Source organism: Equus przewalskii, chromosome 4 (genome assembly GCF_037783145.1).
Source record: "Equus przewalskii isolate Varuska chromosome 4, EquPr2, whole genome shotgun sequence".
NCBI lineage: Eukaryota > Metazoa > Chordata > Mammalia > Perissodactyla > Equidae > Equus > Equus przewalskii.
Window position 1 is genome coordinate 71,638,601 of NC_091834.1, and position 25,327 is coordinate 71,663,927.

The 25,327-nt window shown below is 38.7% G+C and overlaps 1 protein-coding gene across 40 annotated transcripts in view; it reads left to right on the forward strand.

Annotated features, from left to right (window-relative positions):
* The first annotated feature begins 1,783 nt into the window (after positions 1 to 1,783).
* Positions 1,784 to 25,327, forward strand: part of FOXP2 (forkhead box P2) — a 510,571-nt gene continuing 487,027 nt past the window's right edge. For 12 of the 40 annotated variants that reach the window (XM_070616298.1, XM_070616302.1, XM_070616303.1 and 9 more), the window contains exon 1: positions 1,784 to 2,210. The gene's annotated coding sequence lies outside the window, so the exon portion shown is untranslated. Of the gene's footprint in view, positions 2,211 to 3,219; positions 3,444 to 25,327 lie in introns of those variants that run through there. The other 28 variants (XM_070616299.1, XM_070616321.1, XM_070616336.1 and 25 more) reach the window with 5 other exon arrangements.

Sequence of the window (25,327 nt, forward strand, 5' to 3'; positions counted from 1 at the left end):
AGAGTGAGGACGCAATCCATAAGCAGAGCACTTAAGGACTGCCTGGAGTTTAAAAGCTCAGAGAAAGCACCGCAATTCAGAGCCCAGCTCGACCTCTTCCTCGTCTTCCTGGCAGGCAGGGGCCGTCTTCCCAGGTCCGGCCCCGTGGCTTATTGACTTAATTGGTTTCCCTAGAAAACCTGACGGTGTGTTTACAGATGTGGGTGCCAGGGCTGCTTCCTCCCCCGGAGAACCGCGGGTTCTGCAGGGAGAGTTGGTGCCAAGTGAGTGTGTGAGCTCGCGCCTGCCCTTTAGAGAAAGGGCGCGCTGCTCTTTGAGGAAAAGAAAGGCTCAAAGGCAGAAGTTAGTGCAGCGCGCCCGTCTCCCAGTCACCCCCACCCCCCCGGTGCCACTGGAGATGTTAAAGTTGGCCGAGAAGCAGCCAGGGGCTGGCCTCTGTTCTCAACGGCCTCTCGGCGGCAGCTCTTTGGAGGAAAGTTTCAGCGCCTTCGGAACGCCACGCTCCGCCACTGATCTGCGAACCGTGCGGCGGCGCGCGGGAACGCGGCCGGCAGAGGGTCGCTGGCCAGCGGGCCGGGAAGACGCGAGACGGCGGGAGGCACCGCTCGCCCCGAGCGGGTGTGGGGAAGGGCTACCGAGCAACCCGTCGCTCGGGTCACGCATCCCATCCGTGCCCGTCTCGTCCTCCCTCTGCCTTTCCCTCGTCATCCCCTCGATCCCGCGTGGGCCCGCTGGCCAGGTGACACCCCACCGACAGCAGAGGGGACCCAGATGCGGGAGGCTGGGCCCGCGCATCCCCCGGGCTGGCGCCTCGGCTTTGAAGTGCGCGCAGAGCAGGCTCTGTCAGTTTCTTCTTTCATTCCATTCCGGTTACTTTTGCTCCCCTCAGTCATTGATAGGGCCCATCACGAAAGCCTCAGAGCCTACGAGTCCCGGCTCGGCGGCCCCTTCCTTCCAAGCTCTGCAGCCCGGCCCCAGGCCGGTCACCCGGGCTGCGCGACCACGAGGAAGCCCAAGAACTCCCGGGCCCAAGTGAGACAGGAGCCACGACAACAATGAAGAGTGAGAAAGACACTCGGCCTCCCTCCACCCCAGGCCGCAGAGGTGCACACGGTGAAAAGAAAGGCCAATCAGCGTTTTAACGCACGCTTGGGTCTCCCTCTCTGACTACCATGTACTTTAGCTCCCTGCCACCGAGGGCTTTGCATTCCTTCGAGGCTTTCTGCACTTCACGTGGAATCCCCTGTTTCATTTGCCAGCAGCTCCGTCTGCTGAGAGGACGTACTTTGGGGACTGCCAAGAAGCAGCAGACACAACTCGGCTTTGCCAATACAGCATACGGTTTTGTTCTCTCCTCTCTCCCCACCCCCTCCCTCGGCTCGCCGTCTGGGCCGAGCGGGAGGAGGCGGAGCAGGAGGTGGGGAGAAGGGTGGGGGTGGGGGAAGATCTGGCGCCGAACAAACAAGTTCGCCAGCGAGTTGTTTACATAGCAGGTGGACCTGACGTCAGCCAGGAGGCTCCACTGGAAATCCGAGCAATATTCTGCTCCGCGTTTCCCCCTCCCTTAAAGAAGTTGGGGGACCAGGGGAGATCGCTGGATGGGGGCGACAGGCATCCTAACCGGCTGGTTTCAAACCACTTTGGGCATCAACAACAACAATCAACAATAACAAGGCAAAGTAAAACAAAAACAAACAAGTGGCCCAGCAGTACTTTAGAATCCTCTGAGACGTTCCTTCCCCCACCCCGCCCCTCCGAGGAGAGGCGGCTCCGCGCGCAGTGTGTGTACAGTTTGCATTGCCAACAACACGCGCGCGCGGCCGGGTGCGCGCGCCCGCCAGCGCACACTCACACACATAGACACACACACATACAGACACACACACAGATCCGGGTGGGGGGAGCGGCAGCGCGAGACAGCGCGAGCCTCCGAGAAAGCGCGAGACACGCCGGCGCGTGCAGCTCCGCGGCGGCCGCTGCGCCCCGGCTGGAGCCCCGCGCCACCCGCAGCCCGCCCGCGAGCGCCCGTCCCGGTTATTTATGCGGCGACCGCGGCCGCAGGCTTCGGCTTCCTCCAGCCCCCCCGGGCGCGCCCCCCCACTCGCGGCAGCAGCTGCCGGGACTTGCGCGTGGGTGTGTTGTTTGGGGGCTTCTGCCTCGGCGCCGCGGGTGCCACCTCTCGGGACGCTGCCCAGGCGTCCCTCGTCGCGGTAAGTTTCTTCACCCTCACTCTGGCGCGCTGCACCTCCGCACCCCACCCCGTCCCAGCCACCTCCACGCCGGGCCGGGCTGCGACTTTGCTCCGCGCTCCTCCAGTGGCGTCGGCGGCAAAGTTTCTCCCCAGCCGCAGCGCTCGGCGCGCCGGGGCGGGTGTGACATGTGTCAAATTTCGGCTTGGCGTCGGGGTCGCGTTCCTTACCCCGTATCACCACTTGTTGTTCTTTTTCATTTTGCTTTGTGATGGGGGAAGGGGGAGTCCAGAGAGGGGAGATTGCTGTTGGCTCACGGATGATTTTTAGTTTTGAATATGCAAAATCTTGCCTTGTCCAGAGAGACCGCGGCTTGAGGAAGATGTGTGTTGAAACACCAGATGTGTTTGTTTACTCTTTTATTTTTGTTTGTTGTCTCTTCCTCTTCCTCCCTTCTTCCCTCCCCCCCCGCCCCCCGGGAGGAGACACCACAGTAAAAACATCTGGCGGTTGGAAGCATACACTTTATTGATCCAACTGCTGACCTTTATTTACTCCATTGGGCAAGTGCACGCTCCTCGTCTCTAAGTTAGACACTTGAGCGTACATTTCAGAAGTACTTCTCCGGGAACTGCAGTCGGAGAGGGGACACCCCTGTCTCTCGAGGGAAGAAACTCCTGGCCCCTAGTGACGCTTCGGGATAATCGCGCATCTCCCTGCTGCCCCGGATCACGCTCTTTCCCGCGTCCACGGTTAGCACGACCCGCTTCCCCTGGTCTCCGTCCTGGTCTTACTTTGCTTCCGCTTTGGAAAGGTCTTTTCACTCTGTGCGTGGGTTTGGGGTGAAATCGCGCCTCGCGGTTCTTCGGGGGTGGGGAGGGCATGTGCGAGGGGCGCAGACACCTTTCCGAGAAAGGGAGGGCTTCTCGGTTGGCTTTTACCTGTATATCCGCGGAGGGCAGGCGCGCCGCGTTGACTTTGACCCTGGCGGAGCGCGGGTCCCGACGCCCCGGCGCGTTTGCAGCGGCGCACGTGCGGCGGCGGCGGCGGCGGCGCGGGCCGACCCACGGGGTGGAGGCGCGGCGCCCGCACGTCGCCCGCGCGCCTCTCTCCGCCCCGCAGGCCAGACGGCGCCCGACAGCCCGACCTGGGTGCTGGCCTCCGCGTAGACCCGCGCTGGCCGTGGGTGTTCCCGCCTGTGTAGCGCAGGGAGGAAAAGTTGCCCTACTGTCCTCAGGCTCTCAGATCTCTTAGGTAAGTCTCTTCGGGCGCCTGGCGCGTGGGTGACGCTCCCCAGGACCAACGGGAGGGACAGACACGTGCGAGGCGGCCGCGGCTGAGAGCGGGACCAGTGCGCGTTTTGCGTGGGGACGAGTCAAGAGAGGCCGACTGGACACCGCTGGGGAGGCTTCTCAGGCTCCGGAATCCCCGAGGAACTGAACCCATCTGTGTATTTGTTTATTCAGCTTTTTAACCAACAGATTTAAACCACTTAAAGGACAGCTGCTATCTGTAATGCTCCTATTCTCCCCCCTCCCGTTTTCTCTCACCACATGTTGAAATTCAGTCCAGTCAGTTTCTTGATCTTGAGGATTATTCCTCGAGTACTGTTTGCTCCCAGGTGGGCTGGCATTCGCGACGTGAGGTTTGCGAAGTGGCCTGGGCGAGGGCTCCGAACGGGCGGGCGGGAGAAAGGGTGTGAGAGACCTGTGGGAGTGTGTAAGATGTGTACATATATAGTCATCATGGATTCAGAAGTGCTTAAAGAGCTACCTCCCCAGCGTGCCCGGAGTCCGCTTGGAAGAATAATTAAGTAGTGGCAGGTAAGCAGAGGGGAGAAAGCGACGCCCTGGTGTCAAGTAGCTGAAGTGGACGTTTTCCAACTGGAAGTATTTGGAGAGATTAGCTTTTAGAAAACAAAAGTTTGCCTGGAAGGCACATCTTTGCACACACTGCTAACTCAAACAGTTTGGTTAGGCAGCCGTGGACACGGGAGGGGTGTGTTTAAAGCAAGTCTATGGTAGAGGTCAAAACTGAAGCAAAGATGAGCTTTCAGATGTTTTCGTCTAAAATTGTGCATTGTGGCGTACCTCGGGAAATGTTTTAGGTTGTCAAGGGGCCTGTTTATCTTTTCTGTCACTATGAGTTATGGATAAGTATATTCTCAGTGTACTGGAATTTTAAAATGTAGTGTTTGTTTAACACTGCTAAACAATTAATTTACAATTTTCATTTCTTTGTATATACATTAATACAGTGGATATAAAGTTATATACACTGTGATCATTAGGGTCAGAATTTCTCTTCAGCTTCAGAGCTTTTAAAACTCATTTTTTCCCTTCCTTCCTTCCTTCTATTTTTATTACTTACCTAGACTCATGTTCAATAGTTGTTCAGTTCAATACTTCCTTAAGAAACCCATTATTTCAATGTTGTCTAAAACAGTCAAAGTAAGTGTTTGTGATTGTTACTAACTTTTCAAGAGGAGACTAGAAACCTGATGATACATCCCTGTAGGTAAGTGAGGGAGGACACTCAATTTGAAAAGATCACCTTGAAGTTCATTTTTAAGTACAAGAATACAAGAATTTTTAAGGGAATAATTTTTAACATTCAATTTAAATATGAGTACCACAATAAAAACATTTTTAATATATAGATTATTAAAAAGTTAGCCATTACACTACAGTGGATACTAGAATAATCAAAGGCAAGTATATACAAGTAACTGTTAAGAAGTATTTTTAACTGTTTTTCAAAATTCACCAAATTGTATTTTGGGATTCAGAGTGATGGAAATTCTAGAATTAAATATTGTTTTCATAGAATTCATATTCTGGAGTGAAAAGAGACCTTTAATTACATGATGATATGAATAAATTCGTTAATGGTTGTGTCTGAGTAAACTGTCATTGAAGTTTTATTTCTTTGCACTGGTGATAGTACACTGGTTTTGCTTTAAAAAATAAAATAAAATAAACCCTTGTAATATTCTAGAAACCTAAAATAGGGGGAAATTCTTGCATGTGCCTCACCATAAAGAGGAAAAAAAGATGAACATTAAATTCACAGATAACCTGTTATGAGAAGTGATAGTCCTTTTGTACAAGCAAAAATTCAAAAACACAAACCAACTCTCTTTGCATAGCTATTAGAATTATATTTTATGAAAAGTATATTTAAATATGTAATAATAACTTCATGGTTTGATTGAGACTCATAGGCATATACAGTATAATGAACGTAGCCAGACAAGTTTGCCAGACATTTTTATTTCAAGAGAAAATGTGAGGGATACGGAACTTAATTACATAAAAGTGGTATTATTCGTGATATTTTTAAGGATTTATAGCTAGCTCTATCTCATCACCCTTTTCTCTTTCTGTGTTGACAGTCTCATGTTAGACCAGCTATTAGTTATAGTACTGATAGAAAACTGCATGACGGAAGTGGTCATGTATTTTCTGCCTCTCTGAATTAAATCAGAAAAAGGCCATTGACTTGTAAGAAGAGAATGTCCCTAAGAAGTTCTCTTGACGTGATCATTGCTAGACAAAATTGCAAATCACAGTTGAATTCAGAAACAATATCAATTCCATTACAATTACTGAATACTAATTCTTGGCACACTCAAATGGTTTTTTTATTCTTTAACTTTGTGATAGATGGTATTACTCTTGGTGATAAATGAATGGATCCAAAATGTTCTAATCAGTGCCCAGATTGATACTGCCTTTTGATAAAAGAAAACCTATTTCTTAAATGAGGCCCAATGAGATCTTAAGATTTGCATAGATTTTGAAAGTAACCTTATTTGTGTAGCCTTTAATTCATAGAGTTCTAACAAACTTGATCAAATCCATCTCAGAAAGATTGCTGTGTATATTCTTAAGGCTTCTGAAAAAGTAATCGAGGTGCTTGAAACTTTTCTGAAACATATTCCAGTGCTCATGGTCTGCACATATTCTAATGCCTAATTAGAATTTTATATGCCATAGTTTACTTTAGTTTTATTCCTTCTTTAGATGACATAAGTATTTTCTTAGGTCCAACTGTTTATCTCTGAATATATTTGGATTCCAGTCTTGTCACTTGCATAGTCTTTATTAGGTAAAATAATTTAGGGCCTTTGGACTTTTTTTCATGAAGCTTAGGTCGTTTTCATTGCTTTCTTATGGACTTGTTCCAAACTTTTAGCTTCCTCAGTTGTTTTTCACAACCTCCAAGTGGACCCCATAACTACTTTTTTTTTTTTAATACCTTAACTAAGCAGAGTTAGGAGGGTTGTCTGAAAATACCAGTACCTTTTTTTTTTTTTTTAACCCAGCATTGGTTATGTGAAAATTCATTACTATTGAATTACATAAATACTCATGGAGTAGAATATTCTTTCCGTGTGGGCATTCTTACCTATTAAAATAAATAGGTACTCACTTCCACTTGCTTATTTGCTTCTGCCTTGTCATTACCTCTGATGTACTTTTGTATAGGCTCCTTTGCTCTGCCCAGTATATTTATCCATCCTGTACCCCCAATTTTCCTGACATAACCAACAACAGGAAAAGAGAGTAACTTTGGTGAAATGTAAAGAAATATTATGACTAAGAGGTTAATGTTAGAATATTGAGATGCTGGAGAGAGATCCTTAGAGAAGAATTAGATTTATTATGTTCCAACACTATTATATTAAAACAAAAAAATAGACCTATATGTATGTGGTGACTTACTGTCAGTAGTAGTATTCATGGAAGTTTTTTTCCTCTAAATAGACGCTTCAGTAATTTGCTGTTTTCTCAAATGTGGTATTATTAAGTATTGACCTAATTATTTTTAGGAGCACAGTCTCAATTTTATAATTGGAGTGACTAGGAAATTGTGTTTATTCAGATTTTTTTGCCTAGCAGCGAAATTAACAGAGTATATCTGTGCTCTCAAGTGAGGTATACTGGTATCATCCCCATTTCATTTTTAAAGCAGCATTATATTTCAATAATTTGCAGCTTATAATTGACTTTGAATCCTACTACTTTTTCATTTGGTAATTTTGAACTTCGTTTACTCTCTCTAAACTGACTTGTATCTGTTCATTTATTCAGCTTGCTTTCCATGAACAATTTGAATTCTAAAATTCCCTTAATTTATATAATTTCATCTGACATTTTATTAAAATGCATTTTCTCCATGAATTATCTACGGGGGCCCAGGTTTAACCTTTTGAATTCCTTGATATTTGAAATAGGTGTTTTTGGATCTGTAGTCTACTGCTTGAATTCAGCTTCCCAATCAGTTGTACAAGTCCCTGTTTCTACAATTCATGAAGGATCTCCAGAACATACTTTCCATTGTATTGATAAATATGTCATCCAGAGCTGATGTCTTCATTCCTTTCTGCTGTGGCAAATTATTTTCATTAGCAAGAGTGAATAAAATTTAAATGTTGAAAAAGCACATTGCTGTGAAGCAAATGAATCTCCAGGGGTTTAAAAGCTCTCGACATTTTTAGTTTATTAATGTTCCTCAGTTTCCTTTGATTTCTATCTTGGAAGGCATAAACTGTATTTTGTAGAAGATAATGTTGATTTAAAATTTATTTAAATTTTTGGTGTTTCATTTTAAAGACCTTTCTAACATAAGTTTAAAAGATTTATACCATGAGAATGTCATAGGTATTTTTTTTTAAAACAGGTTAAGGAAATTAACTTTGAATCCCTCAAACGAAGGATGCTACTAGAAAGAATGTAAAGTTTTTCCGGTCTTCGTTTCTTTCTTCTCAACTTTTATGATGGCATTTTCTGTGAAAGTCTTTTGTTTCATTTTAGTTTTGTGTCATTTTGGTACACATACAGAACCAGAGCCATCATTTTGCAACTTTTTCTCAATTTAAAAGAAAAAACAAACTTTCTTAAAGTGTGTTTTAGGGGGTAAAAAAAAAAATCAGTGATAGACTTATTTTGGAGAAAGCGTGTATAAAATTTCTCACTGGCAGATAGTGAGGAGAAACTTCTAGTACACTAATCCAAATATCTTAACATCTTAGCATATGTAGACTGTCATAAAATCATCTCATTTATAAAAAAGATCCCCAACCTCCTTAAGAACTATTCCTCACCATTACTTCACCCAAATTTGTGTTCCAGGATTTGGTTGATCTATATCTGTATACCTATAGCTAACTCTTCACTTCCTTTTTGTCTTCACTTTTTATCCCTTGCTCAGTCTGCCTTTAGTTTAGCTGAATGGTACAGACATCTTGTTTTACGCATCTAGTTTGTAGCACCACTGCTACCACTCTGATCACATAGGTCATCGTCTCCAACCTGAATTGTTGCAGTAGCCACTTATTGAACCCCTCTCCTCCCTCCAGGCACATCAGTTTATTTTCCCACACAGCAGAGTGATCCTTTAAAAATATGTCTGGTTCTGTCACTCTTTTGTATAAACCTTCCAACAGCTTCTTATGTCTCTCAGAATAAAAGATAAAGACCTTAAATAAGTCCGTATTATTTGACCCATGCTACCTATCTGACATTTCCTAGTGTTTTCCTCTTATTCAGTCAACTCCAGACACACTGGTTTCCTTGATATTCCTCAGAACAGGATAAGATGATTCCCACCTCAGAGTTTCTCTCCCTGTCCTCTCTGTGTGGAAAGCTGTACTCTCAGACATCTTCACTAATTTCAGGTCTCTGCTCAGACGCATCCTTACTAGAGGACCCTTCTCTGATTGTCCTGTGTGAAATAAGTCCTCGTTGATCACGCTCTGTCACCTCTACCATGCGTTATTTTCCCCCACAGTACTGTCGTCAGCTGACATTTTAAAAAGTTGTTTATTTATCCTCTGTTCCCCCAGTGAGCATGTATATTCCATGGAGCCAGAGATTTCCTTTTGTTCCAGTGCTTAGAACAGTGCCTCGCACTTAGTAGGAGAGCTAAAGCTAAATATTGAGTGAAGGAATGAATGACTTGTTGGAGGCCCAAGCAGTTACTTCTGTCTGTCTCATTGCCTTACTTTTTTTGTGTGTAATTGAAATTACTTTTCACCTTACTTTTTCATCTTGCACTTGTTTTATACCATATCATATTTGGGAAAACTATCTGGTAGTATATTGGCCAAGACACAGCTCTCATCTCAGGTGGGTATACATCAGGTTCAATTTTCTGTGTCTGTTTCTTATTCTTTATCTGAGGAACAATATTATATTTAACTTTTGAAAGGTATGAGTGGATGTTTATGCTTTTTGGCAACAAATGCTCCAGAGTTGAGTGCTTCAATATAGTAATGCTTGGCAGAGTTGAGCTGACATAGTTAATCATGTAACTCCTTATATCTTAATATGAATAGCTTAAGTAGAGTACATAGATATTTGTAATGGCTACACTATGAATACAACATGGAGATACCAAGTATTTCTGAGATTTTCTGTGGGGAAAGATGGAGGGAGATGGGTTAAGTCAAGGTGTCTTCCGAAAACCTTTAGATTTAAATGGCTTGGCACGCACCCCATAAGTTTACAACTTTTCTCTCATTCTTTCAGTATCCATCCTTAAACAGCAGATTGAGGATTTATGATTTGATGGAAAGTCCATCTCTCCAAATTTAAAACCCTACTCTTTAGCTTTTGGACACCTGTAACTAAGGTATGAATTGATACAGCTTTCCATATAACACCACACAAATACACAGGTTATTTTCTCATAAACCTGATGCCTTATAGGTCTCCTTCTCACATCCTATGTCCATATTTAAGATTTGCACTAACTTGCTCAGCAGTTTTATTCTAAATATCTTGAGAATAGGGAAAGGAGCCTTTAATCTTTTCTGTTGCCAGTGAAGGAGGTGGTCTCTCTTCTTTGCCTATTTTTTCTCATTTTTTTCTTTCCCTCTTCCCTCCTTCAGACTGAATTATGATATCTTTCAAAATAATTCTGGTATCTTCTTATACCACCAGTGAATCTGTGGCCTTTGGAAAATTCTGAAGCAAGGCAAAGTGGGATTTTATTACATAAGTACCCCTACTTTTCCCTTTTTAAAAAAATTGCTAACTTACACCTTCTGCTCATCTTCTCTGCTCCTTAGATACCCAGTGCCCCCCGTGGTACTGTCTGGCTATTCCAAGTCCAGTGTATTCTCCTTTCTTTGCTTGGAGTAAGAAATTTTGTATTAAAGGACATGTCTGATAATAACAACATTAGGGTATGAATGAAAACGAATCCTTCTGGAAAGTATAATTATTACCCAGATAGTAAATAGCCAGCTTGCTTTACTCTGCAGAGTTCCGTGTTAAGTGCTAGGAGATATGCTTTCTGGTACTTGGTCTGTCTATAACTATTGTGTGATATTGGGTGGGTCATTTCCTCCAAAATTACAGAGAGACTAGATTAGTTTTTAGGTTACTTTCAACTGAAACCTTTCATGAAATACGTGGGATCAAATTTACAACTCTGAACATGTTCTCTCCTTACTACCACATAAACATACATATAAAAATGAATGGGAGAAAAAGATCCTTCCTAAAATAAAAACAATTAAAAACAGCAAAAATTACCACAAGTAACTTTGCTTATGAAGCTCAGGGGGCTTAGTTAAAATTTAAGAGTATTTCTTTTCAGTTGTCTTAGCCCACTAGGTGCTTTCACACCACCCCGCTCCTTCTCAGGCAGGAATGGAGCCTCCCCTATTTAACCAGAATGCTGAAACAAGGAGAGGAGAAGGTACAGCGCGTGTGGAATTGCTCATGTTAGGGTTAAGGAAAATAAATAACCACCTGGCATTCTCTTCCCTGAAGCGCATATCATTAACATGCCATAAATATTAATTTCTTCACAATTTTGCCTTGGTCCTGTGCTCATTCATATATTTAGCTGTTGGTGGCACCAATCCAGAAATAAAATGTGGAGTTGCATAAGCTGTTTGATAAACCTTATCTTTTTAAAGTGAGAGCTCCCCTTTTAAGGGACTTTACACACAGACACAGACATTTTTAGAACCCACGAAGACTGTTGGGCTGCTACATGGTCCAGTCTGTGCATTGTGTTACATTAAAAGGAAATACAAATTCCACCTCTAGGAGCACTACATATCTTTGCTATAGTTTGGCTTAAAGGGAATAGCACAGGGGTTTTATACAGTGTATCACATAGGAAATTTTGCACTAAATCTTTTGAGACATCTTTCTTCTTCCCTGGAAACTCCTAAAAAGATTTTAGAGCCTCATCTAGATCATTCCTTCAGTACCTTTGCTGTCCCATCACCCAATCATGTAACATATACAATCATGCAAAGTATACAAACCCCATGCAGTGTGCCATCCAATGCACAGTGTGGCCTCTTATTCTGGGTGCTTTCCTTATGACAGTCAGTCCACCATGCAGACAGACCACGAGAACAGCAACAAAGGTTTCTTCTCAGAAGGTACGGGATTATAAATTGTGATAGTTTTTAGCAGTGATGTAAGCTAGCAAACATTCGTATTTCAAAACGTTTTACCTTGTTATATGTTTTAAAGAATGTGTTTCCTGTAACTAAAAATAAAATTCATTTGACAGCCTGACTTTGTGTTGTCCCAAATATAGTAAATTTAAATCTATATTTCTTGATTCATTTATCATATTTCTTTACTTTCAGAAAAGTATGCTTTTAAGTTGGTCTCTTACCACTTCTAATTCTTTGCATTTTCATAATTTTCAATGATGTCACAGTATCCCTAGCCCTGCATGTCTGTTGCTCAAACTATCCCACAAACAGAAGAAAGGCATTGCAATTTCTTATTTCTAATTTGTATTTGATTTTACGTATCTGTTCTCTTTGATATCCCTCTAATTGTGTCCTGAAAATATCTCACTCCTGCTGGGCTGAAACAACGCCAGATTCTAAAATATGACTAAGTACATGCTTACTCATATTACTATATTAAAGGAACATCGTTAATATACATTTTGCTTTGTTTTTATTTTGAGAGACAACTTCTGACTACATAAGGTAAAATTTTAAGTGCAAGTGTACAATAGAGAATATATGTTAATGAGCTGTGAATACATGAATAATAAAAATATTTAACATTTATTTTCTTATTACCAGAATTATGTTTCTTAGCAGAGAATATTTTAAAAATAGAATGTGAATGAATAATTTTATTTTTACATGTTAACTATCCATGAAACAGTGAAAATATATTTGATTATTTTTAAAAAGCTATTTGGCTATGCATACGACGTTTCATTTTAAAATAAGAAATTGCTTACTATATTGTGGAAATGATCTTGATAATTTTATCTCAAAATATTTACTTTCATTGTGATTTATTAGACACAAAGCATATTTTAATTACTCATCTTTACAAAGTTGTTTTAAGCCCTTTAATTTTTTCCATTTTTTTATTAAAGATAATTTACATACAGTAAAAATTCATCCCTTTTTAGTGTAAAGTTCCATATATTTTGCCAAACATATGTAGTTGTGTTATCAGCACCACAAATAAGATATAGGACGGTTCCATCAGGCTCCAAAATTTTTTCATGTACTTGTTAATCAACCCCTCCTCCCAGCCTCCAGTCCCGGGTAACCACTGATCTGTTTTCTGTCCCTATCGTTTTGTCCTTTCGAGTCTCTCCTTTTCTTTTGGCATTTTTTTTTTAATTGAGTAAATTTGACATGCAACATTGTGTAAATTTAAGATGTCCAATGTGTTACTTTGATACATTTATATATTGTAATATGGTTGCTGTTGCGGTGATATTTATCACATTACATAATTACAGTACAGTATTGTCGTCTGTATTATACTGTGCTCTAGATGGCTATGGCTTCTTTAGTATTTGTTGCAACTTTGTACCCTAAACATCAATCTTATCCCCCCACCCCAAGGTCTGGTAACTCTCTGTCTTATTACAAGTTTGACTGTTCTAGATTCCACATATTAGGGATATCCTACAGTACTTGTCTTTCTTGGTCTGACTTATCTTGCTTAGCATCATAAGGTGCTCAAGGTTCATCCATGTTGTCACCAGTGGCGGGATGTCCACCTTTCTCCTGGCTGAATGGTATTCCATTGTCTATATATACTACATTCAAGTCTGTCTTGTAAATAGAATCATACAGTGTGTAGCCTTCAGAGTCAGCCTTCTTTCACTTAGCATAAAGCACTTGAGAGTCATCTGTGTTGTAGTGTGGATCATTTTTGCCTTTGTGAGAATGTAGTTCCTTGCTCCTGTCATAATTTCTTAGGAGTTTTTCATTCAAATATATTTTTATATAGCCTTAAGTTTTATTTTGGCTTATAAATTGGCTTGGCTTGTAAACAAGAGACTTTACTGGTTAATGATTTCTAAGAATATTACCCTCAATCCTGCTTCCACTCCCAGTCTCTCTCTCTTGCTCTCATACTTGCTTTCCTTGTTCCCACAGGTATTTATTGTTCATATCTTTTCACTTCTTGTCATCTCTTTTACCAGTTGAAAGATGTAAGCACCATTCAGATAGCTAGTTCTTAAAGAAGAGAGAAGCTCATTATCAATTGTTTACTAACGTCCGTTTATTCATTCACCTATTTATTTATCCTTAGTCACTGATCATCCATCAATTTCTGTAAATGGAAAAAGAAATAAGAAGAATCCAAGAATCCTAGAATTGAAAGGAAGCTTTAAGATCATGAAATTAATTTTCCAATCTCCCTTCCAAGCCAGATAGGAAGTGGAGCTAGGGTTTGTTACCCAGGAGCCTTTGTCACATGGCCTATGGGCAGCCGTGTATGGGAAGAGGGAATAATCAGAGAGGTAAATAAAAAGTTAGGTGGGCTGCTAAGAACAAATTGTCAGTTTGGGGTAGCTAGCTAGGCTGAAATGGAACAGAAACCAGGAAGGCAAGACAGGAATGAAAATAGACAAGAAGCCTAGATAAATTTCCTGTGGGTTGGTTATTTACAAATAAGAAGTGAGCAGTTTAACAACATCTGAATGTGAAGGAGGCAGTTCCTATTGCTGTAGTCCTGGATATGTGGCTTTCAAAAACTTCCATGAATGAAGAACTTATCTTAAAATTCAACATTTGAAAAAATTTGATTGGTAGGAAGTTCTTCCTTATATTGAGTTGGAATCAATTAATTAGCCATTATTTCTAGCTCTGCCCTTTGGATTTACACAGAATAAATATTTCACGTAGATAACTTTGCAGATGTCTGAAAAGTTCTCATCCCCAATAAGTCTTTTATTTCTCAGGCAAAAGAAGTTAAGTTTCTTCAGTTATACTTTATATGCTATATGGATTTCTTTTGCCCTTCACAGTTCTGATCATTCTCCTCTGGGTATGCTTCTGTTTACTGAAATTTCCCTTTAAAATGTATCCAGAGCTAAATACCATACCATAAGTGTGGCCTGAGCAACACAGAACACACTGAAAATTTCTCTCTAACCTAATAGCAAATTCATTTTTTTAGTCATTTACATTGTTACTAGAATTGTAATTCATTTTATGTAGGTTGAAATTAGTATACAATTTGAATAGTTCATTTTAAAAATAGGATTTGTGGCTGCACCAATTTACATTCCCACCAGCAGTGTACATGAATTCCCTTTTCTCCACATCCTCTCCAAGACTTACTTCTTGTCTTTTTAATGATAGCCATTCTCATGGGTGTGAGGTGATAGCTCATTGTGGTTTTGAGTTGCGTTTCCCTAATAATTAGTGATGTTGAACATCTTTTCATGTGTTTGTTGGCCATCTGTATATATTCCTTGGAAAAATGTTCAGATCCTCTACCCATTTTTTAATCGGCTTGTTTTATTGTTGAGTTGTATCAGTCCTTTGTGGAGATTCCTAAAGAAACTAAAAATAGAAATACCATATGATCCAGCTATTCTGCTTCTTGATGTTTATCCAAAGAACACAAAAGCACTAATTCGAAAAAATATATGCACCCTTGTGTTCATTGCAGCATTATTCACAAGAGCCAAGACTTGGAAACAAGCTAAGTGCCCATTGATGGATGAATGGATAAAGAAGATGTGGTATATATACAGTGGAATACTACTCAGCTGTAAGAAAAACCATGAAATCTTGCCGTTTTTGACAACATGGATGGACCTGGAGAGTATTAGGTTAAGCAAAATAAGTCAGGCAGAGAAAGACAAATACTGCATGATTTCAGTCAGATTTGGAAGATAAACAAACACATAGATAACAGAGAATGGATTGGTGGTTACGAGAGGGTTAGGGGATGGGGTGACGGGGGAAGGAATAAAGGTGAACATTTGTATGGTGACAGATGGTAATTAGTCTTTAGGTGGTGAACATGGTGTAGTCTATACAGAAGTCGAAATATAAATGATGTACACCTAAAATTTATATAATGTTATAAACCAGTGTTACCTCAATAAAAAAAAAATTAGGATTTGTATGTCTGTTGAATTCATTTTTTTATAGTTTATTCAGCATGTCAAGATTTTTTAAAAATCCTCACTCTATCTGTTAGCAATTATGTCATTCATAATTTTGATTAATACATTTTTACAGCTCTATTCAATTATTTATGAAAATATTGAGCAGAACAGGGTTAAGAATAGAGCCTTTCTAAATTTGGTGAGGATGGACTCTTTGACTTGTCATTAATCCTTTGGATGTGATTGTTAACCTAAATATACATTTGAAATTAATAATAATTATCATTATAATAATGGCTGACATTCATTGAGCAGTTAATTTAAGTAGGCACTTTTGTAAGCAATTTGTGTGTATTATTTCATTTAATCTTTATAATACCTTTGTAAGGAGATACTTGTTTTCCCATTTTATGAAAGGCAAAGCTGAGTCATAAGTTGTCAAGAACTGTGAAGGATCTGAGATTTTACTCTTCTTACATGCTAACAAATTAGGCAGCCACGGTTTTGTGGATGCTTGTAGAAGAGACACAAAACTTCTGGATCAGAGACAAAGGACTTTATTACTTCTAGTACAGCAAACAGAGCATGACCTTCATGTTTGTTTTGGTTCCTTGTCCCCAAGTCCCACAGGGACTCTGCAGAGTGGCTCAAGTTGATGCTGCACACTCAGTAAGTTGTACCACAGATGAGGAACCCCAAGTTGAGGAACCCCAATCTTCTGTAATGGACTGTAAGCAACCCTTCCCTTTGTTCCAGAAGGAGATAACTATCTCTGCTTTCAAAGGCTATTTGCTGTACAAACATCCATAAAAAGTCCAGAACAAAAGCTGCCAGTGCCTCTGCTTGAAAAACATGCAGTCTCAAGAGACCCATGGAATTTGCCTCTTGGCCCAGATGTTAATAAGTTTCCCCAAAGTTACACAAATAGGAAGGACTTACCCAAATTTGGCCGTTACAGACTTTGTCCATACTTTTCTTGGTCCAGGTATTATACAGCTAATGTATTTCTCTGATCCACTCATCTAGTAACATGTCAGAAAAGGAAACAAGGTTTGGCATGGCTTATTTTTAACAACTCCATGGCAGGTTTTAAAAAAATTTTAAGTGCTCACAAGCCATCTGTTTAGTAACCTGTTCTAGAATTTTGTTGGCGAATAGTGTCAAGATCACTGATCTTCATTTTCTAGAATCCTTTTACCTTAAAAAAATAAAATATCGTTTGCCCCTCTTATGTATTACATCTGCTCTCCTGTTGTTTGTAACTCTTCCAAGGTCATCAACTACAGTTCTGTGAAAACATTTACAATCTGCTTTCTTTTAATACCTTGAAATTGTAATCCATTGGTCCTGTATACCTGAACTTATTTGAAGTGACTCATTGTCTTCTTCTTAATTCCTGACCTTTGATTTGATCATATTTGATTTTCTGTTTTAGTTTTAACACTTTGCTTTTTGGTGGAGAAGGTAAAAACCACCCAGGATTCAAGAAGTTCAGCTTCATCTCTGATAATATCTGATAATATCCCATTGTCACTAAACAGTAGTTTAGTGACTAATCCCTGTGTATTTTCAGATATTTTCTAATTTTTTTCTCCGTTAGTGTCTTCTTAGATTGGGCGGTCATAATTTCACTTTCAATAATTCATAATTTCAATAGATAAGATATTTGTCCCAAGCCATCATATATAGCAGAGGTTGGCAAATTTTCTCTGTAAGGGGCTTGATAGTAAAAACAGGTTTTGTGAGCCATAGATCTCTATCACAGCTGTTCAACTCTGCCCCTCTGCTGTAAAAGAAGCTATGGAAAATACCTAAATGAATGAATGTGGCTGTGTGTTGGTGAAGTTTACTTATGGACACTCAATTTTGAATTTCATATAATCTTTGTATTTCACTGAGTATTCTTCTTTAGGTTTTTATTCAACTATTTAAAACTGTAAAAACCATTCTTACCTCACAGACCATCCAAAATCAGGCAGTGAGCGAGTTTTAGCCCAGGGACTATATTTTGGCAAACACACACGCACGCATGCACACACAGGTATAGGTAGATATATAAATATAGACACAACTTTTTTTATCTCTATTGCTAAAATCCATGCCACGTTTTGTTCACTGGATTGGAATTATGAGCTTAAAATTGACATGAACTTCTAAGAATTCTGTGACAAAGTCTTTCATGGTCATTCTTCTTGTTTCACTATTAACTCCAAAGTGGGAGTTCTCCTTATTGCTTTTTAAGCCCCCAGACAGAAGAAATTATTAGTAAGCCAATAATTTATTAGATCAACTTTTGTCGTCATTAGTATTACAGTATAAATCTGGATAATAAAGTGCAGTGACCAGCTGAGTCGTCAGAGATCTAGGTAGTGAACCAAGAACAACGTTCCCATCATTTCTTCAGAGATCAGGGCAAAACGAGAATGGCAGAAAGGTCCCCTGGCAGGTAGAAGAGTCGTGAAGCATCACAACTAGCAGAGGCAACTTTAAGTAGGAGAGAAAGCTTTGGCACAATCCGGAGCTTTTTATATATTCTTTGGTGACTGAGGTGTGGGTAGACCGGAGACCTAGGGTACAATCAGATGAGTGAAGGATCTGGCTGGAATGGGAAATTTGAAAACTGATCATATCAGGGCTCTCAATGAGCCAGAATGGCTGTTTAACTAGGTTTGCTCCTGTGCCTTTGGGTAAGGAGATCTCCTACTCTGTTTACTTATGGTGGTCCTTTTTTGTTTATGTGTTCTGGTATTTCTTTATTTATATTTTTTACGATAACTAAAACCAACCTTGCAGAGTCTGTCTCTGGGAATGTTTCTGTTCCTATTTTTGATGTAAACTTGGTAGATTACATAATCTCAGCTGGAGGAGGAGGGGAGATGGATGAAAAGACTAAGAATGAGGAATGGTAAAGTTCTTTTCCTCCTTGCTATGGGCAAATCTACAATACTCAGCTGGTTAGTAAACTATTTGACTTTTTTTCCTTCAAGAACACACATCTCTCTTTTTGATAGGAGGACTGATTCAGAGGTAACATTTGTTGCTTTATCATACGAAAGAGGTGTAAGTTGAATAACTTAATTGCTGTGGTTTTTTCCTTCGAAGTTTAATCTTTGTTGCTTCCACTATTACACATCTTGAATAAGCAATTTGTGATTTTTGATTCCCAACTAACCCATAATGCCCATTCCCTCCAACCTCCCCCCTCTGAACTCATTTTAAATTTTCCTTGTTTTTTTTTTTTATCTAAAGGTACTTATGTGGACTCCATTTTTATCATTTTAAGGCTCAGAAAACACATTTCTATCATATAGTATTGAATTTCCTTGTGAAATAACTTAGTTCAGAATTATATGAATTTTGTATTTTTGAGTCTTAAAATTTTTTGGTTCATTGGCCTGAGTGGTTTACATTGTGTTGAATGAAAGTCCTTTTTATGGTGTAGTACATGTTACTTTACCAAAAACATGGTCAGAATCGCTTTCAGAAGAGAGAGGTTTCAAGATAAAGCATGAAAAAATACAGGCTAATCTCTTTTAGAGTTAAGACAGCAATAAATGAAATATTTATAAGTCAGGCCTTGGCTGTATGAGAAAATACAGACAAGCCTGCGGTTGCATTACATTGCTTGCAGTATTTGTGTGACCTAAAAAATGAAAAGTGCAAAAAGACCTAATGCAGTCAGGTATGGGGGCTGCTGAGATACACAGAACCAATGAACTATTACAGGTTTTCTCAGAGAGTGGATTTCTCTTTTTATTTTTTTGAAAATGTTAATAGAGAATAGGAAATAGAACTAGAGGTAAAAAATATTGCTCGATGACGTAGACAATACAAATTTAAGGAAAAGTTAATTGAAAAACTATTAATATGTATATTTATAACCTTTATTTCCATAAAGAGCTATACTATATATATAATATATATAGTATTTCTCTTTTTTAATCACATTTTCCAACAAGAACATTTAGTCATAAATAGTTCTTAATTAATTTAAATTTCAATATGTGGTGGTAAAAGTTAAAGGAAATTTAGTGTGCTTTTTGATGTGGCGTTTCAGTTCTCCCTTGTAAAGTACCTAAGTAAATTATGACAAACCAAGCATATTTAGCATATTAGTTGAAAAAAATCATCTTCCTTCTAACATGCTTAACATAGTAAGTTTATAAAATGTTATAGATGTTGCTATTGAAATATCTTAAATATAATTTAAATAAGTGAAAAAATTCATTTGTGATAATTTTGCTGGTTATAAGGATCATTTGGGGAAAACTTAAAATGCTGATTTCCAGGTCTGACCTGGATTTTTCTGATTTGTTAGTAGCTCTGGAGAGGGACCAGGAATCTGCATTTTTAGAAAATTTCCTACATGATTCAAATAAGGAGTTATGAAGACCACACTTTCACAAACACCAGAGTAAAATATTACATGGCATTTCTAAAGGTTTTTTTTTTTTTTCCGGGAAAATAGGGAATTGAAGTGGAATGCAAATTTCACTGGTCATCAGAAATAAAATTTTGATTTAGAATATAAAATATATAACTACTCCTGTAAAATAAATTCATAACCTCTAAAGTTCTAACAAAATTTTCACTTCCAATATTTTTATTGACCCAGTGAGCATTTTGCATTTCTAGTACTAATCCAAAAGAAGTCTACAATTTCACATCTGGAAAGGAAATTACAGAAAGGAGAGAATACTATTAGCTTCCTTTAAAATAAGACTGAGACAGAGAAGGGAAGAGATAGAGAAAGAGAGAGATTGAGAAGGTATAGAAGTAGTTGTGTTGTGTGTGTGTTTAAAGCCTGAGGCATTTTAGTTTGTCAAGTTATGTATAAATTTCTCCTGTGACATTTCAGTTAAAATAAAGTTTTTTGCCCTATTGTTTTTGCTGAGCTCAGTATAGGCATTATCTTGGTTGGCTTAAAATCACATTAAATAAAATGAAAATTTGGGAAGTATCCAAAGAATTTCAGTAAGTCGTTTGCAATCACACATATTTGAAGTCTAGACAGCCTTCCTGAGTTTGTGAATTGAGTGTTTGGAATTGGGAATAATTCTTCCCAGAGAAAAAGAATGTTCTAAATATTGATTAATTTGCAATGAAAAAATTGATAGAAAATTATGTTCTGATACTAGTATTTAAGACAGAAAATTAATTTAGTTTATTTTAAATGCTTGTAGTTGGTACAAATTAGTTCGTGAAACTTCCCGGTCAGCCAAAGGCTGTTGCTTGTTTTGCAAATTCTCCATCTCCTCAGAGAATCTCTTAAGCACCTGATTTCTGAACCTAGTTCCTCCAGTCTTCTTAGGTAAATGTGTCATCTCATACTTTTCTCTGAGTTGACAGAAAGAATTTATAATTTGAAGGTACAGCTTTGGGTTTGCAGGTAGGCTGGACACTGGAGGGTGAAGTTTTAATTTTATAAGCTTGCTGATGAAGAGGGAGAAAAAGAAATAGATGAAGAAGTGGAAAATAGGACTGTTTTGCCTTTTGGCTAGCAGTAGGCATACTGGCTTGCTGGTGCAATTGTAGCAAAGAAAAGTGGTTTGGTCATAGGCCCCCGTCTTCAGAATGCAGCTAGCTAGAGTCCATGGGCAGTGCAGGGAGCAGGAGCTAGAACTAGTTGATTAATCTCTCACCCTTAGAACACTAGCTCACTTGGCAAGCCAAAACAGCAGAACGTAGGGGGAAACAAGGAGAAAACAAAGGAGGGGGAAACAAAGTGATTTAGCTCATCCTTTTATTGCTGAATTCAGATGTCTACCCAGAGTTCTGTACTGACCTTTGGACACTTGAATAGCGGTATTAGCATTTCGTATTTCTAAAACATTTTATTGTTAATAAGGCTTTTATCTAATTGGATCTTTGAACTAATTCTGTAAGATAGTTAAGGCAGATACTATATTATGTGTTCTCTGCAGATGAGGAAATAATAGAAATTATTACTTACCCGACGTTATATGGCTAGTAAATAGCAAAGCCCAGAGTAAGTGAGTCATCTCCATCTCCCTGGCCTAGTGCCCTTTCCTCAATAGTATCTACCGCGTTGCTTCTCATGAATTGGCATCTGAATCTTCAGAATGCTCTTAGATGTTAACTACCTGGTGGATGAAAGTGATGTATTCTATTTCTTTTGTAGCTCTTTGTAGCATGGGTGCACACAGTGGAGGTCCAGCAGGAATATTAACTGAGGCATGGGCTTGACGTCATGGCAAGAGGAGGGCTTGGTGTTAGACAGATGGACAGACATGTGCTGGCTGTGTGATCTTGGGCCGGTTATTTGATCTCTGAACCTAATTTTCTCGTCTGTAAAATATGGATGAAAATTGTATATAGTGGATTTTATAGTTTTTTGGTATGAATTAAAAATAGTATTTGTAAAGATCCCCACACAGTAACTGCTGGTTGGTAGATGCTCTCCCTTCAACAACAACTATGAATCTTGTGACTGTCTTTTTTCCTAGCTCTTCCCCCACCCCCGGCTATTTTTCTGCAGGAGTGTTTTGTTTGTTGGCTTTGTTTTGTATGTTTTTCATATTAAAAAATAGAGTTCCAGGGTTTAGGATGAAGCAACCCGTTCTGCTAAGGGAGCATCCCTCATACCAGACCCTGTGAATTCTGAGGAACTGGAAGAAAGGGAAATATGCAATTTACCAGAAGCAAATATATCATGTTCCTCATTTCTTGCCCCCTTTGGTCAGGCAGCTAAGTTACAAACAGCTGATCCAGGAATATTCTTTAGAGGAAAATTTGACTTTGTGGATGTGCTCAGAAGTCAAATATTGTCTCTGCCTGAACAGTATAGCCTTGGAAACTTGAAACCTGAAACTTAAAAATTAATTTTGAATTTTGTTTGTGGTATTTGCAAGTGAAGTTACAATTGTTTATTCATGAAGTTCTCTGAAGCTATTAGCTGTGGCAAAATTAGATGTTGCCCCATTTTATTTTGATGGTCTCAGTTTTCCAATATTTTCTTTTTTTATATTTATCAAATCCTTAGACCTTATTGATTGGCTTTAGACATGGTGTTTTTAGATTAATAAATTCATCATTACATTGAAGTCTCATTTTTTGGAGAGATATGCTTTGTTGACAGTCTTATGTAATAAAGTCAAAATCTTCCTCCTTTCTTGATATCATTTTGACTCTCCTTTTAGTGTTTTTTCTTGCATTCCTATAATGGGTTTGGATAAAATGATTTCCATGTCACTGAATTTAGTATCTTAGATAATTTCTTTTGCGGAGTTGCTGCTCTCCTGTTCTGAGGACCTCTTCCCGGACCTACAACTAAGTTGGGAATTTACTCTTAGCTTGGCTATGTTTTAAATTTAGGAAGAGAATTTTCCTGCTTCTGAAATGGAGTAATTTTCTATTTTTATAATAAGGCTAATTAATTACCACTTTCTATTGGAACTGGAATTGTCTCCTTTGTGTCTGATGGTCCAGACCATTGTCGTCTATGATGTGAGATCCTCACAGAGTACTGTTGTGGTCCTGTAATATACTATCCTATGTATTCTATCAACTACCGTTTTACGTGTGTCCATTGAGGAAGTAGGTTGAAAATATTGGACTTTTCCTAATAGGTTTCAGGCACTAAGGAAGCACTAAGGAAGAGCATTTTAAAGATACTTTCATATTCATGTCTCTTCCTTCTCCTTCAGTTCTAGGAAAGTACATTGGATAATTTAGTCAAAGAAACACAATTCCCTTTCCCATTTGTCTGGAAATAATTATTTACTGAGGAGATATGTGCTCAGTGGAAGAAAGGTTTGGCAAGTGGTACATATTTAGCTCGTTGATGTTGGGAGCATATGTTAGTGATCCCCTAATGAAAAGCACATGCTCAAAAGTGGTTACTGTGTGTGTGTGTGGAGACTATTCTTAATATTGTATCATGGGCAGGACTTCTTTTTGAGTGGGAATAATGGATGAATTTAAACCAATACACAAGTTCTGTAATGGTGTTTTTGAAGATCCAGTCCAGCCCTGGAAATATCTATTCATAAAATATAGAATGTTGGTATTCCATTGTACATACTTAGAGGTCCACTTTAGTAAAATTCTAAAGTAAATATATGGTGAAATTAGTGTTGAGTAGTGTCAACGTAAATTTAGCCACTAGAGAAAAGTAAAAATAAAGCTCAATTGCTTAGACACAGTCACATAATCTCAGATGAATGTCAGTATATTTTGCTGCTGCTTTAAAGTTTTTTCCACATACTTGCCACGTGTATTATTTACTTGACTAAGAAAAAAAATGTATGACCAAAAAAACAGTATGTGTTCAATAAAAGTTTAGCATTATGATCTTTATTTTTGGGACGTAGTCTCTTTTTTGTTTGTTACCTTCAAGTTGGTCTTATTGGGCGTCTTTCATCTGACTTTGTACAGTATTACCTAACTGCAATTTAGATGTGAAGTTTTAACTTCAGGACCAAGAGCAGTGTCTGGCACAAAGCATGGTGAAGTTCTGGATGCATATAAGCATGTCTCTCCTCTTCCCCACTCTGAGGCTTCGCTCCTCTAAAAGCAGACATTGATGTTTTTAGTAATTCAGTTTTTGCTTTTGTTAATACTTTTATTGCAGGATATTATGAGTCGTTTAAAGTTTTAAGAACTATTTTCTGTTATTCAGCCTAATTTATTCTTCGCTCCATTAGATCTGGTTATTCTTAGAGGTTATATCTCTGAATTCAGATGTTTATGATTGTATGAAAATTCAGATTATTTGCGTATTTTTAAATGTAAGCATTAGCATGTATGTTGAAGGTATTCTTCGTACACAGAATTTCATTAGTACTATTAGTCTAACAACATTAAACAATCATAATATTCTGTAGTTTCCTAGTTTGCATCATAAATTTGTCTGTTGAGATTATATGTTAAAATTGTTTTATTGGCAAATTACAGTTTATCAGCAGACCAGTGTTATTCAGAAATTAATTTCTATATGCCTAAATAAGTATATTAGTTTAAAAATGTTTCATCTAATTGCTACATTTAATCTTGTTAAAACTGGGTTACATAGAATGATAAACTATATCTGCAATATTTGTCTGCCCAGTTTTTAGGGAAAAAAGATAGACCTGTACATTTAACATATGAAGTACTTACAAGATTATAATTTAATAAAATAATAAACAAGAGAATACCAAAACTTTAGATTTTCTATTTGATTCTTTTTTGAGGGAATAAGCACTTTGTATTCTTCAGCCTGATTGTAAACTCTGTCCAGTAGCTTAGACGTCAAAGAGGTGTCAATTTTTTGTTGTCTTGCAATTTTGTTTGCTTCAGTAAAATCAGGACATTACAAAGAACATGGTGAATGTTTTGCTATATAATGATATTTATTGACTTTTTAATCTATTTAAAAATAAATTTTGTATTTCATAATATAGTTTGAATTATATATATGTCACTGATAAAAGTGGGTAGAATTTTTTAAATCAGTTATTTTTATTACAATATCATATATTATGTGCATATATATGCCTTTAATGTCACACATTCTGTCTCATCTTCATCATTTGTAATAATATTATAAATCAAAATAACAATATAGTTTTGTGGAGCATAGTTTTTCAGTCATAAAATGAGAATGCATTGTGTTGAAATGCAGAGTAAGTTTTGAAAGTTTATCTTTCTCCAGAATTGAGAGTACCTGAAGAGACTTTAGATTGACTTTATGAAAGAGCAGGTAGATGAGTCATCTAAATTTTGTAACTTTAGGAAATAAGAACTATGTTAGTCATTATAGA